The 13838-nt window shown below is 32.2% G+C and overlaps 1 long non-coding RNA gene and 1 other non-coding gene across 10 annotated transcripts in view; both read left to right on the top strand.

Moving 5' to 3' along the window:
* Window positions 1–13838, top strand: part of LOC109502665 — a 325020-nt gene that overhangs the window by 194834 nt on the left and 116348 nt on the right. The window lies entirely within an intron of this gene.
* Window positions 4719–4821, top strand: LOC111562057. The gene has a single exon (XR_002745116.2). It is a non-coding gene; the product is annotated as a U6 spliceosomal RNA (small nuclear RNA).

Consider the following 13838-nt stretch of genomic DNA (forward strand, 5'->3'; position numbering starts at 1 on the left):
AGTTTGAGCCCCACTTTGGGCTCTCCACTGTCAGCACAGGGCTTGCTTCAGATCTTGTCTCTCCCTCTCTGCTCACTCGTGCTCACGCTCGCTCTCTCTCTCTCTTAAAAATAAACATTAAGAAAGAAAGAAAGAAAGAAAGAAAGAAAGAAAGAAAGAAAGAAAGAAAGAAAGAAAGGAAGAAAGGAAGAAAGGAAGAAAGAAAGAAAGGAAAGAAAGAAAGACACTCTTACAGGTGAATCCTTTACTATCTCTAGGAATTGGCTAGCCCTGAGGGAAGCAGTCTGTCCTGGACAGTAAGGCCCCTGATGTCAAAGCTTCAGAAATACAAAAAACAAAGAGGCATGATTAATACACTTGTTTGACAATGTCAAAATCTTTATGTTTAATCACTGCTATATGAAAAAAAAATTAAATCTGTTCTTACAACAGGCCCTGCTGGTTAATCTCACTAACAACTAGAGACTTCCGAGTTGGTGCTGCTCTTGTTGTTAAAGCTGAAAATGCCTAGCCACTGGAAAATTTACAATTGCCTTTTGCTTGTGTTTTCCAAACACTTTAAAATGCATCATGAATTCAAAAACACTATATTTAAAGTAAAGGAGTATTTTCTTGTTTATCTAGTGAGGTAAGAACATAAGCAGGTGTTAAAAATCACCTGAGGAAAAAAAAATTATAAGGGATTTCAGTTTGCTCCCTTTGGCTTCAAGCAGAGTAACACATAACCTTTTTACAGTAGAAGGGAGTCCCTTTCACTCTGTAATATATACATGTCCATGTATATACATGTATATATAGAAGACTATGTGAAGTTGTGTTTCTTCACTTTTATTGTATGTCAGAAAATACAGTAGGGTAATCTACTGATTGAAGACTTCAGGATAAGTTAGGCCCACTATAGATTGAATGTTTGTGTCCTCTCAAAATTTCTATGTTGTGACCTAATCTTCAAAGTGATGGTACCCCGAAGTGACACTTCTCAAAGGTGATTAGGTCATGAGGGAAGAGTCATCATAAGGATGAATGGGATTAGTGCCTTTATAAAAGAGACTCCAGCAAGATCCTTCATCCTTTCTGCCACATGAGGTTATCACTAAAAGAGGGACAGATAGGAAGAAGCCTTCACCAGACACTGAATCTGCCAGTGACTTGATCTTGGACTTTGCGGCCTACAGAACTGTAAGAAAAAGTGTGTACTGTTGATAAGTGATTTGATGCATTGTATTTTGTTATAGTAGCCCAAACAGATGAAGACAAGGTCCTATATTGAGATTGGAATTTATAGGATTGTTGCATGTAGTTTGAAAATGCCTTTTGGTTTTACTACAATTATCTTTAAGATATTTAAAAATGAATTTTATTTTTATATATGTAATATGTTTTTTCTATTCCTGCCAAGAATGCAGAAGTACCTTCTTTTAATATTTTTTAATAGTTTTGTTGAGATATGATTGACATGCACACAGAAAAAAACTACACATATTTAATGTATACAATTTGATGTGTCTGGACATATGAATACACCCATGATACCGTAAGGACAATCAAAGTAATAAACATATCCATCCTTTCCACCATTTCTTTATGTCACTTTGCTATTTAATTTTTCTAGTAAGAAAACTTAACATGAAATCTTTTAACAAATTTTGAAATTCACCATACTGTATTGTTAACTATAGGCTCTATGTTGTATTATAGACTGCTATAACTCTTGTTTGAACTATATTTTAAGTCAAGAATGTCTTTTGTCTTTAGATGAATCTAAATATCTGTAAGCATTCAGTCACTCAACAAGTGAATGTTGAAATCCAAATATTATATATATATATATATATATATATATATATATGTATGTATATATGTGTGTGTGTGTGTGTGCGTGTGTGTGTATATATATATATATATATATATATATATATATATATATATATAGGTTTAGCTATTGTAGGCATAGAATGATCAATGCTCTTGCAAGATCTACAAGCATCCTTAATAAAACTAGGAGATCCCTTTTAAATGCATATTTCCACTCGGTTATTCCTGAGATAAGAATAGTGAGATATAGTCGTAGGGTTTTCAGATCACGAACATAATCTTAACAGTGCACATTACAGCCTAATCCTGGAGTCAATTAATAAATTGGTTGAAATAGCAGTTTGATTAAAATCTCAGATGTGCTAATTCGCTTTCCTAGTGCCCTTTAATTAAGGCTTTAATAGAGTCTGCAATTACCTGCAAATTTTTTCTTTGTCTTAAATATTTGTGCTTTATCCTTAACTTTCAAAGCTCCTTCAACTCGCCAAAGCACAAGAACAACTCCTCTTAGAAATTAAGTTAAAACAGAGAATAGAGCCTTCTTTTCCTTCAAACAGACAGTTCTGTAGAACTTTAAATGCTTATTGAAATTTAAGTTGTAAATGCATATTTAACTTATGGTGTGAGTTTTTGTTGTTTTTGTTTTTGTTTTTTTGTTTTTGGGTTTTGTTTTTTTTGTTGTTGCTGTTTTCGTTTGTAGTAAAAAAATTACTTTTGGTGAATGTGATAGCATTCTGTGACATTTTCTACTTAAACTATTTCATGCTTAATTTAATATAGAATACTTAACATTCATATTTATGTTTTTTGGTGTTGAAATTTTAGCCATGGGAAATATATACAACTTTACCTCATCTTGTTTTTAACTACCAATTTGTGAGCTTTTACTCTGTATCAGGCATTGTTCAAACTGCTTCACATAAATTGTCATTTATTACTCCAATAATTGAATTCAATAGATACTGTTGAATTGAATTCAGTATGCTGCTGTTATCCACATTTTAAAGATAATAGAATTAAGAATAACAGATTTGAGGTAAGTGGTTCACAGTTACAGGCATGTAAATACAGGATTACAACTGAAAGGCAGGTCTGTTTGACTCAAGAATCTGTGTTTTTACCTATGCAAGGTTTATCTCAATTGTTTGAGTTTGTTGGATTGTTATTAACTAACTAGCACTTGAGGGCTCATGCTTAAATTTCTGTTGTGTGATACGGCAAATGTTTCTATCAAACTTCCAAATACAGAGACTAATATACTGATCACTTCTTTTTAAAGGGAAATACAATGTATTGATATTGTTTTGTGGTGAATCATGACTTTACTCTGAAGAAGTTATTATCCCCCAAACCTTTCTTAAGAAACAAATGAGCAAGTAAACAGATCTCAGTCTGAAGCTTTTTTTTTTTTAAATAAGTAGATATTCACACATGAAAAACATTGTAGCAAAAAGCCCACCCTGGATTGAACTGTCATCCAGGACAACTCCCCTCCCACTACCCTCAAAACTGTTTTTTTCAGAGGATAACTGAGTCTGTCGCTAGAAAACATGTCTAAGACTGAATCAGGAGACCTAAGAATGCTATAAAAATATGCTGTAACCACATACTAGAAAGCACCAAAGCAATGCAATGAAAAAAAAGGTAGTTCCCAGCTTAGTTTAGAAATATGTAAACTAATAAAGATGCCAAGTTTGGGGAGTTACCACTTAAAGAGACGTTCTAGCACATTCACTAATTCAGAATAGAAAAAGTTCATCTCAAAAAATATATAGATGCTAGAATTATAATTGATAATTATAATAGATAATTGAAAAAATTGAAGAAATATACTTTTATGTTTTGCAATCACTTATGTAATATAGGAAATTAGGTTCAAGAAAATGCACTAATATTTCCTCTTACATCTCTACTCTTGAAATAAGCTCATGGCAATACTGGTACAATCAGAGATTAAAAGAGTTGGAAAGCAATTACAATTACTTTGTATAGAAAACATGTTTAAAACTCATGTGTATCACATTTTTCACAGATATTCAGAGTTTTTAAAATTGCAAAATTGTACATCACATAAAAATTGTAGGTCACCTCTAACCCCAACAGCATTTGTGGGGGTAAGAGGTATGTGGAAGGAATTTTGTTAAGTGTTGGCAATAACAAGAATATTTCAAAAAAGTACTTAAGAGAAGTGGCCTATCTTTCTAGGTATTTAACTCATACAATAATTTAAGCAATATGGAAATGGTGCAAAGATTGAAAAATAAAACACTGGAAGAAAAAATATTTCAGAAAATATCTAGTTTATATGAAAATGAAGATTTTAATAAAGGAAACACACAATAAAGGAAAACATATGCCTTTTAACTTAAAAACTTAGACTATATTTAAATACCCGGGAAAATAAATAAAATGTTAATTCTTATTTGATCTATTAATATTCAAATAGTTGGTATTTTGGTTACTACATCTGTTAGAAACAAAATATTTATAGATGAAGCAATTAAGTCTAAAATATTTCTTTTGGATATATATGATAATATCTGACATTAACCAATGAAATATCTATTATTTAAATATTTCAAATGCTTTTCTAAAAAAAAGCAATGAGGTTTTTCAGAAAATCTTTGCTGTAATGGTGAAACTAACTTATAAATTATTAATAAAATGCTGGTGCCAGAGCCTCAGAAAAATACACATTACCTGATAAGTGTCTTAGCCCTGTCCTCTCTTCTACCACACATTTCTTCTGTTTCCCATTTTGATTGGGCGAGTCATTGTGGTATAACATTTTTTGTCATTGTTATTTCAGAGTCTTTCAACAGCAAATAACATGTTCTCTCTTCTTGGAGTGCTTTCCATATAGATAATCCATCACCATATTTACATTAAATAATGAGAAAGTAGCGCTCACTTTGGCAGCACATATACTAAAATTGGAACGATACAGAGATGAGCATGGCCCTGTGCAAGGGTGACATGCAAATTCGTGAAGCTTCCACATTTTTTGTTTTACACTTGAAACTAATGTAACATTGTGGCAACTATTTTTCATTAAAAATATAATAATGGGAAAGTAATAAGATGACATCATATATTTATTTGAAACCACATTTCCATGCTGAGGAGCTGTAGACTCTGTGATTAGAGAAGAATTTTTAGAACATGTTAATTCTGGAGGAATTTGTGGATTATCTCCATAGAATCTAAAAAAGAACCTATAAATGCCCATCAAACACAATGGCATTCATTAGAAGTACTGACTGTTTTGCACACAATAAGCTGGTGTTAACTAATATATATTGATATGCTTTTATAATTCTCAGCTTACTTGATATAAAAATAGGCATTTCTACATGTCCTGTTATAATTAGGATATCTTGAATCTCCATTAATAAAATTACATGTAGTAAAGTTATAAAATGAAGAAATGGGTAATTAGGTAGCACTGAATCTAGTAGTTAAGACTTAATTTCATTGATAGCAATTTTAAAGTAAGAACAGGCAATAAATTCAGAGACTCTTCTCTTCCTGATAAGTTTTATGGGCAGGCTCTAAATGCTAAAAATCAAAAATGATATTTTACCAGGAATTAGGGGCAGCACTACTTAAATACTAGTTGACTGAGCCAAGGAAACACATCTTAGGTAAGAACTCTTTCATGCTTTGTAAAATCAGATCTGTGAAAAGGAAGAAATAGCCTGAATTACTGATAATTACAAAACTTAGAATATTTGGTAGATTAAGAGTTACATAAACTGGGGCGCCTGGGTGGCTCAGTCGGTTAAGCATACAACTTCAGCTCAGGTCATGATCTCATGGCTTGTGGGTTCCAGCATAGCATCAGGCTCTGTGCTGACAGCTCAGGGCCTAGAGCTTCCTTTGGATTCTGTCTCCCTCTCTGCTCCTCCCCTGCTTGCACTCTGTTTCTTTCTCAAAGATAAATAAATATTAAAAAAAAATTAAAAAAGAGTTACAGAAACTTTTAAGAAACTTTGGAAACACTTTAAGAAATAAGACGAAATGCTGAGCTACGTGAAATGAGCATCTGGAATTGGCAGAAACAAAGTAACCCAGCCTTTGAGGAAAAAGGTGAAAGGAACAAAAAGATGTTATTACCTTGGCAAGGTGTACTGACTGATCTCTGAGGATAGAAACTGTATTTGTTTTGATTAATGTAATTAGGTGCCCCCCACCCCTGTAATAAGAGCATTGAGCGTATCACCTTTAGAAAAGTTGAATTCCTGATGTTGCTCATTCTTTTGTAAAATAGGGACATATCTGGTATCCAATCTCACATGTTTAGCTAGCAGTTATGGTAGAAGAATCTGGCCTCCACACGGGCACAATTAAGATGGAAGACTGTATTTTAATTATTCTTCAGTGTGAATACACTTTCCTTGCTTAGGAGAGACACAGTATAAACGTTTTCATCTCACCCCTTAAATTCTCTTTTCTATTGAGAACAACGAGAGCAATTAAAATCAACATATTTATCCTGCATTGACTCAGCCCTCACCATTCCTCATCTGGACTATTTTAAGAGCTGTCAAACCTGATGCTTTGCTTTTAATTCTAGCGGATATGATCTGGCCACTACCCTTGCACTGTTTTGTTTTCTGAAACAGGAATCTGACCATGTTACTCTCATGAATAAAATCATTCATTGCCTTTTTACTAGCATGAAATAAAATTCATGAGCAAAGCCTGCCACAATCTGTTCATTTAGCTCTTTACTGCATTTGTACACTCTTGTTCTCCTCTTCTCCACTTGCCTTGTGTTCCTGAGAACCCAAATTTCTTATCCATCGCTAGGAGTCATGCTATTTTCCACCACCTACAATGAGAAAGCAATTACTCCTTCAAATATCCCTATGATTTACATTATTCTTAACACTTGCCCCTCCCCTGGAGTCTAACTCAGAGTGAGTAGATCTTTCATTAAGATGTCTGTTGGAAATACCACCTTCTATTTTTTTGTAATGTAATTTCAGGGACCTTACCCTCTTTTTCCTTTTTCTCTGTCTATGCCCTTTTCTTTTTTATAATAGCTAAAAAATTCTTATGATAATCAAGTTTTCACCCGCATATTGTGTATCCCTCTACATATCATCTGATTGGTGCAAAGAGAAAAAATGGGATTGTCTCCTCCACTAGATTCTATGATGCTTGTTTTAATCCATCCTAAGATTGCAGTAGCTTTTTTTTTTTTTTTTTGGCAACCATAATTTCTCATTGGTTCATATATACATACGTATATGCAGTAAAATAAGACACAATTTTTTGATGAGTAATAATTGTTTTGTAATATAAAGACTTTGATTAATCAAAGAAAGCATGCATTATCTCAAGTGTGCTCTGAGAGGCTAACCAAGTAAGTACTTCCTTTTTAAAATACTTTTGTTCAACCATTGATTTATTCATTAGCCATTTTGAGACATCTATTCTATGTGCATTGCAGAAGGATTTTTTTCCCTAAGTGGTTCGACAGCTAAATCAGATAATTGAATAAAAACATAATTATCCAAGGGAAAGCTTTTATTTTGTTGTGTGTTATCTAAATCACTGTAAGCAAATAGGATTTTTTAGTATTCTGAATAAAATAGAGTTGTTTGTGTTTACTCTGATAGACTTCTTGTAAATTATTTCTCATGACCTTTGCATTATAAAGAGCACTAATGAAGAACTTGTTGCCAAGAAGCAAGGCAAAGGAACATTTCAGGGATTGTAGATTATTGAAAAAGAAACCCAGTATCATTGCTAATATATTAAAGATCACCTTACCATACAAGGAAGCAAAAAAATATTTTTTGAGAAGACATCCAATCTTCTATTCAACTGTAAAAAAAAGAAATTCACAAACATGACTGCTTGAGTCTTGCTTTCTGGTTCCACTCTCCACCTTTCTCTCATTCTAATATTTATTAATCTGCTCTAGGGTCTATCTGTTCCATCTGTATTTATACACCACAGATTTAATGGTTCTTCAGCAATCTCAACAGTATGACTATATATCTAAGAGCAGGGAATATTACAGATTAAATGAAAAGACTTGGAGATAGGTTTGAGTTCTATGATTTATCAACTACAGTTTTGGACATGTGGCTTGACCAGAAAAGATATACATTTCCTCATTGGTAAAATTGGGGAATAATACCAAATCATCATGTTATTATGAAGTTTAAGTAAACTAAGTAAATATTGTATAGTAGCTGATGTTTTAATTATTACTATTATCGTCATTCTCAGTATCCAGTGTAGAAAATGCATTTGTTCCATTGTGCCATAGTGGCTTGATAATGTCTATCCCAGCAATGAACTTTCCTTAACATATAATGTGCACATATATTGATTTGTTATCTACCTTGCTCCTATACTTTTAACGCTAGCATGCCTCTTCTACTCAGACCTGCCAATTCCTGCCATTTTCATCACCAACTTTTCTCAGGGAGTTGCCATGTTCTTACATGTCCGTGGTCATTTGGTTTAACAATAGGAATCTTACTTGAGTTTAAAATTTGTTTAAAGCTACTCTGAAGTTTTTTGGATCTTTCAGCTTTTTGTTTGTTTTTGTCTGCATACATAAGTTTAGAAGAGTACTTTGCCTAATGTGGTTAGTAAGAATTTTATAAATTTTGTTTAAAAAGTGATTGAATATATCAAATATAGTTAAAAGAACTTGTTTCTATAAATTTTATGATTAGGCAATTCGCTGTGGCTTGTTACCTTTTATTCTTTTATATATTATGCAAATTTTTGTAGCTTTCTTTAGGTACAAGAATTTAATTTTCTCCTTTATCACAGTAATGTATGAATCTCAAATTACATTCAAATAGGACACTTAGAATTTATTGGTATTATATAAACTATACAGTAAACAAGTAAAGAGTGAATTTTCTCCAAACTATAAAAATTTGAATCTTTATATTAGGCAAGAATGATATAAATCATATAGATAAGGGACTGAAGACACAGGGAAATATTGAGATAAAAGGGAATTTCTAAATCTTTGACTTCCAGTCTGTTTTACTCAAAAACTTTGCCTTTTGTGTATTTCATTCACAAAAATAAAAAAGTGACTTCAATCCATGAGAAATACGAACAAAATTGGGGTTTGACAGTCAATTGATTATGATTGATTGGTGACTTCATCGTTAGCAATTTGATCATTGTTTTCCAGTTCCCACAGTCTGCTTGTCCAGCTCTCCAAGGAATGCTGCTAAAGTAGGCTGTCTCCCTTTTCTCTCCCATCTGCTGTTTTTATTTTTATACTTTAATTATGAAATTATATTCAGAAGAATGGAAAATTTTGCAATATACTATAACTGTAGTAAGTTTTTCTTAATCATATGAAACAGTGGTCAGTCATGTGGTAGAAGTCATTGGGCAAGATCTCACATGGCCAGGGTTCTTATTTCTACTTTATCAAGAAAAGTAGCTGAGTAACATTTAGTCAGGTATTTTATAACTCTTTTTTTCTGTGATTCCCTCACTTGAAAGGTATATATTGGTGCAGATTATGGATAAAGCAAAGTATTAATATTAAATCTTAAGAAATTACTGTCATATAGGTCTATTGCTATAAAAACAGATTTAAAAAATCTGTCTTAGTTTGGTCAAAACTGGCATAATGGCAGACATATACACCAATGGGTCAGAATAAAGAGCCTAGAAATAAACCCACACATACATTGTCAACTGATTTTGACAAGGGATGCAGTGGGGTAAATACTGTGTCTTCAACAAATTGTGTTAGATGGCCACATGGAAAAGAATAAAAGTGGACCTATATTTTACACTATAAAAAAAAGTAAGCTCAAAATGTATTAAAAACTTAAAGATAAGAACTGAAATTGTTAAACTCCTAGGAGAAAACCTAGGTGGAAAGCTCCATGGTATGCATGTTGGTAATTATTTCTTGGATATGACACCAAAAGCACAGGAATCAAAAGTAAACATAAGTAAGTGGGACAATAGCAAACTAAAAAGGCTTCTGTATGGCAAAACAAACTTTTGAGTGAAAAAGTGACCTACAATATGGGAGAAATATTTGCAATCCACATATCTGAGAAGTTTTTAATATCCAAAATATGTAAGGAACTCCTAAACTCAATAGCAAAAAGCCAAACCAAAACAAACAAACAAACAAAAAATAGCTGTGAAAAAAATGTGAAATGGACTTGAATAGACATCTCTCCAAAGAAGACATACAGACATATGAAAAGATTTTCCACATAATTAACCAACAGGGAAATGCAAATCAAAATCACAATGTGATGTCACCTTCCATCTGTTAGGGTAGCTATTATTAAAAAAAAAAAAATTCTTGGTGAGAATGTGGAGAAATTGGAACCCTTGTACACTGTTGGTGGAAACGTAAAATGGTGCAGGTGCTATAGAAAACAATGTGGAGTTTCTTCAAAAGATTAAAAATAGAACTACTATATGATTCAGCAATCTCACTTTTAGGTATTTATGCAAAAGAGTTGAAATTAGGATCTCAAAGAAATATGTCCATCCTCATGTTCATTGCATCATTATTCACAATAGTAAAGATGTAAAGACAACCTAAATGTACATCAATAGTTGAATAAAGAAAATGTGATATGTACATATGATTGGGTATTACTGAGTCTTAAAAAAGAAAATCCTGCCATACGTGACACCATGGATGAACCTTAAGAACATTATGCAAAGTGTAGTAAGTCAGTCACAGAAGAACAAATACTATATAATTCTACTTATATGAGGTATTTAAAATAGTACAACTGAGAAACAGAGTAAAATGGTGATGACCAGGGCTAGGAGTACAAAAAAATGGGAAGATGCTATTTAATGGGCATAAAATTTCAGTTATGCAAAATGAATAAATTCTAGAAATCTGCTATACAACACTGTGCCTATAGTTAATACTCTTTTGTTTACTAGTTAATAACACTGTATTAATAATGTATTACTTATACATATACAATACTAATGTAATACTTAAGGTAATACTTAAAATTTTGTTAAATAAATAAGTACTAGAGATGTAATATACAAAATGATGACTATAGTTACTACTGCTATATGCTATATAATATGTATATGTAGCATATATGATATATATGAAAGTTATTATGAGACTAAATCCTAAGAGTTCTTATTAGAAGATTTTTTTTCTCTTTTTTCCCATTTCTTTTATTGTATCTGCATAAGATGATGTATGTTAACTAAAATTATTGTGATCAATTCACAATATAGGTAAGTCAAACCTTTATGCTGTACACCTGAGACTTATACAGTAATATATATATATATATATATATATATATATATATATCAATCGTATCTCAGTAAAACTGTGAAAAAAAGAAAATATGTTAAAAAGGTAAATGTCATTTGTTTTTATCACAATTAAAAAAGAAGGAGGAGGGGGGCATCTGGGTGGCTCAGTCAGCTGAGCATCCGACTTCTGCTCAGATCATGGTCTCATGACTCGTGAGTTTGAGCCCTGCATTGGACTCTGTTGACAGCTCAGAGCCTGGACCCTACTTTGGATGCTAAGTCTCCCTCTCTAACTCTGTCCTTACCTGCTTGTGCTCTTTCTCTGTCTCTTTCTCTCAAAAATAAATAAACATTAAAAAAATTTAAGTTAAAAAAATTAAAAATAAAAAGGAGAATAAACTTAAGGACATTAGGAAGTGCTCAGGTTTAGAGTAAAATTTCTGCCTCTACAAACAATTATATTGAGTAAGTCATATTAATTAGTTAATTATATTTTTAAAAAGCTATTCCATAGCTACCAATTTACCACTGTGTCTTTAAAAAGTAATTTTGAAGTCATAAAAGAAGTGAAAAGCAAAGTGAAGCTTATCAGAATTACAAAACATTTTTGTCCTAATTAATACCCTTCCTAAATAAAATAGAACTGGAGATGATACATGGTTCACTCATATACCTGCCAATACATTCAAGAGATTCGAGCTTAAAATTTGCTGAAGAAATGAAGCAGTGACTGGGGACCAGATAGTGGAAGACTTTTGGTTGCACTGTGACAAATCGTAATTATCTTGAAGATAATCAAGAGCCACTGTGAAGAGTTTTTAAAGTAGGGGGATAACATGATAAGATTACATTTTAGAAACATTGTTTTTCTTGAAAAACATGGAAAACAAGTTGCAGGGACACTAAAATTGGAAAATTAGGTAGTAATAAGTTTTTATAAATCCTTGGCTTATAAATCTTGGTCTTCTAAATCCAGGCAAGGGTTGATGATGGTCTGAACTGAGAGAGTGGACATGGATATCTAGAGATATAGGAGAAAAGAGAAATTCTTAGGAAGTTTAATGGTAAAACATGGTGATTGGTTTATTATTCTCAGGTTCCATTTCACAATATTCCCCCTTCTCTCATCCTTCCTTGGAAACTTAATTGCTAATGTATATTTAAAATCACCTTGAAATTTATTATTATTATTATTATTATTATTCCAAAATAAAAATATAAGTTGCTTCCTATCCTGTTGCAAATTTGGATTATCACTGACACAGAAATATTGCATTAGGGCGCTATTCCGGGAAGTGGGCCTGGCACAAAGTAAAGACTTGATATTAAATGTTAGCATGCAGAAGTGAGGAAGTACTTCAGACTGACTGAAGAAAATTTGTGAGTAGTAGTTCTGGCAAAATTTAATCAAAGCGAAACCAAAAATGGAGTTTGATGGTTATACAATGATGATATTGGTTGGCATTTTTAAAAGCTATAAATGCTGGATTCATAGTATGTGACTGGGAACCAAGATTCTTGAAATATGAAAATGACATTTTTGGAAGAACATTCAGTATTTGCAAACACAGTTTGCCTAGTAATTGAGAGTTGACTATGTATTAAAAAGACTTACCCAGTTTTACCATGAATTTTAGTAGAAGATACAAGCTGTACGTAAGAAAGTGAAATTGAATTTATTTTCCAAAATGGAATTGTTTGATATATCGCCTAGTGAATTAATCTCTGAAAAGCATTATCATGTAATATTTACTTTTTCCGGACCAGAAAATGTAAATGGTTATGTTTCCTGCCTTTGAGATCTTTGTGCCTAAAATGGATGACAAAAACAATAAGCATAGAAAAGCAGACAAATGAATCTCCACTATATAGAAATTCTGAGAGGCAATGCCTTGAAAGAAGATAAGTTGAAAGAAAATAAATTCAATAAGGAAGGGTTTATATTTTGTAAGTGACCCTATGCAGGAAATTAAATACATATAAGCAGATATGAGACAAGAATTGGAAATGTTCTTTGGGTATTCCTTTCAACATTCCCAGTGTTTGTAATGATATTCATTGTAGAGCACTTTCATATCTATTATCCCTCTTTTTAAATCCTTCAAGTATATTAAAAGTTATTTACATATTATACATATTTACAATCCAACTCCCATGAGCCAGTCCAACAAAGTTTCTACAGAAATTGAATATCAATTACTTAAACCTGGATAACTGTATGCCAAAAGTTTGTTTCCCTTTACCTTTTATATTCTGTTCTGTTTTGTAAGTTAATTTATTTATTTCTGGAACGTTTCTCTCTAGGCATTTTATTGCATGTATATGCTGCTCAGAGTATTTATTCTCAAATTGTAATTAGCATATTCTCGTTTTCCTCCTTAAATATTTTTCCTTTGTGAGTATAGTTTTTTTTCTATTAAAGTAACTAGGTCTAAAGTCTATGTGCTATCACATTCAGAGTTAGAATTGCCTTAACCCCTCTCCCACCCACTCTGCAATTTTTCTCTCAGGCTCATGCATTTTCTTTAAACCCAAACTTTAGCAAGATTTTAAGACACCTGGTTTTAGTTTTGATTTCCCTCTTCCTCTTAGATTAGTTTTAAAGATCCACTTCATGACATCCTTCTTTCCTAATTGCCACTAATATACGAATTGTGTCCACTTCTTTCTTCCTTTAACTTCTACTCTGTCGTCTTTACAAAAACCTTTTTACAGTCTGCACTTCCTTCCATGCTAAATTTTCCCTTCAGCAGCGTACT

Source organism: Felis catus, chromosome C1 (assembly GCF_018350175.1).
Source record: "Felis catus isolate Fca126 chromosome C1, F.catus_Fca126_mat1.0, whole genome shotgun sequence".
Taxonomy (NCBI): Eukaryota; Metazoa; Chordata; class Mammalia; order Carnivora; family Felidae; genus Felis; species Felis catus.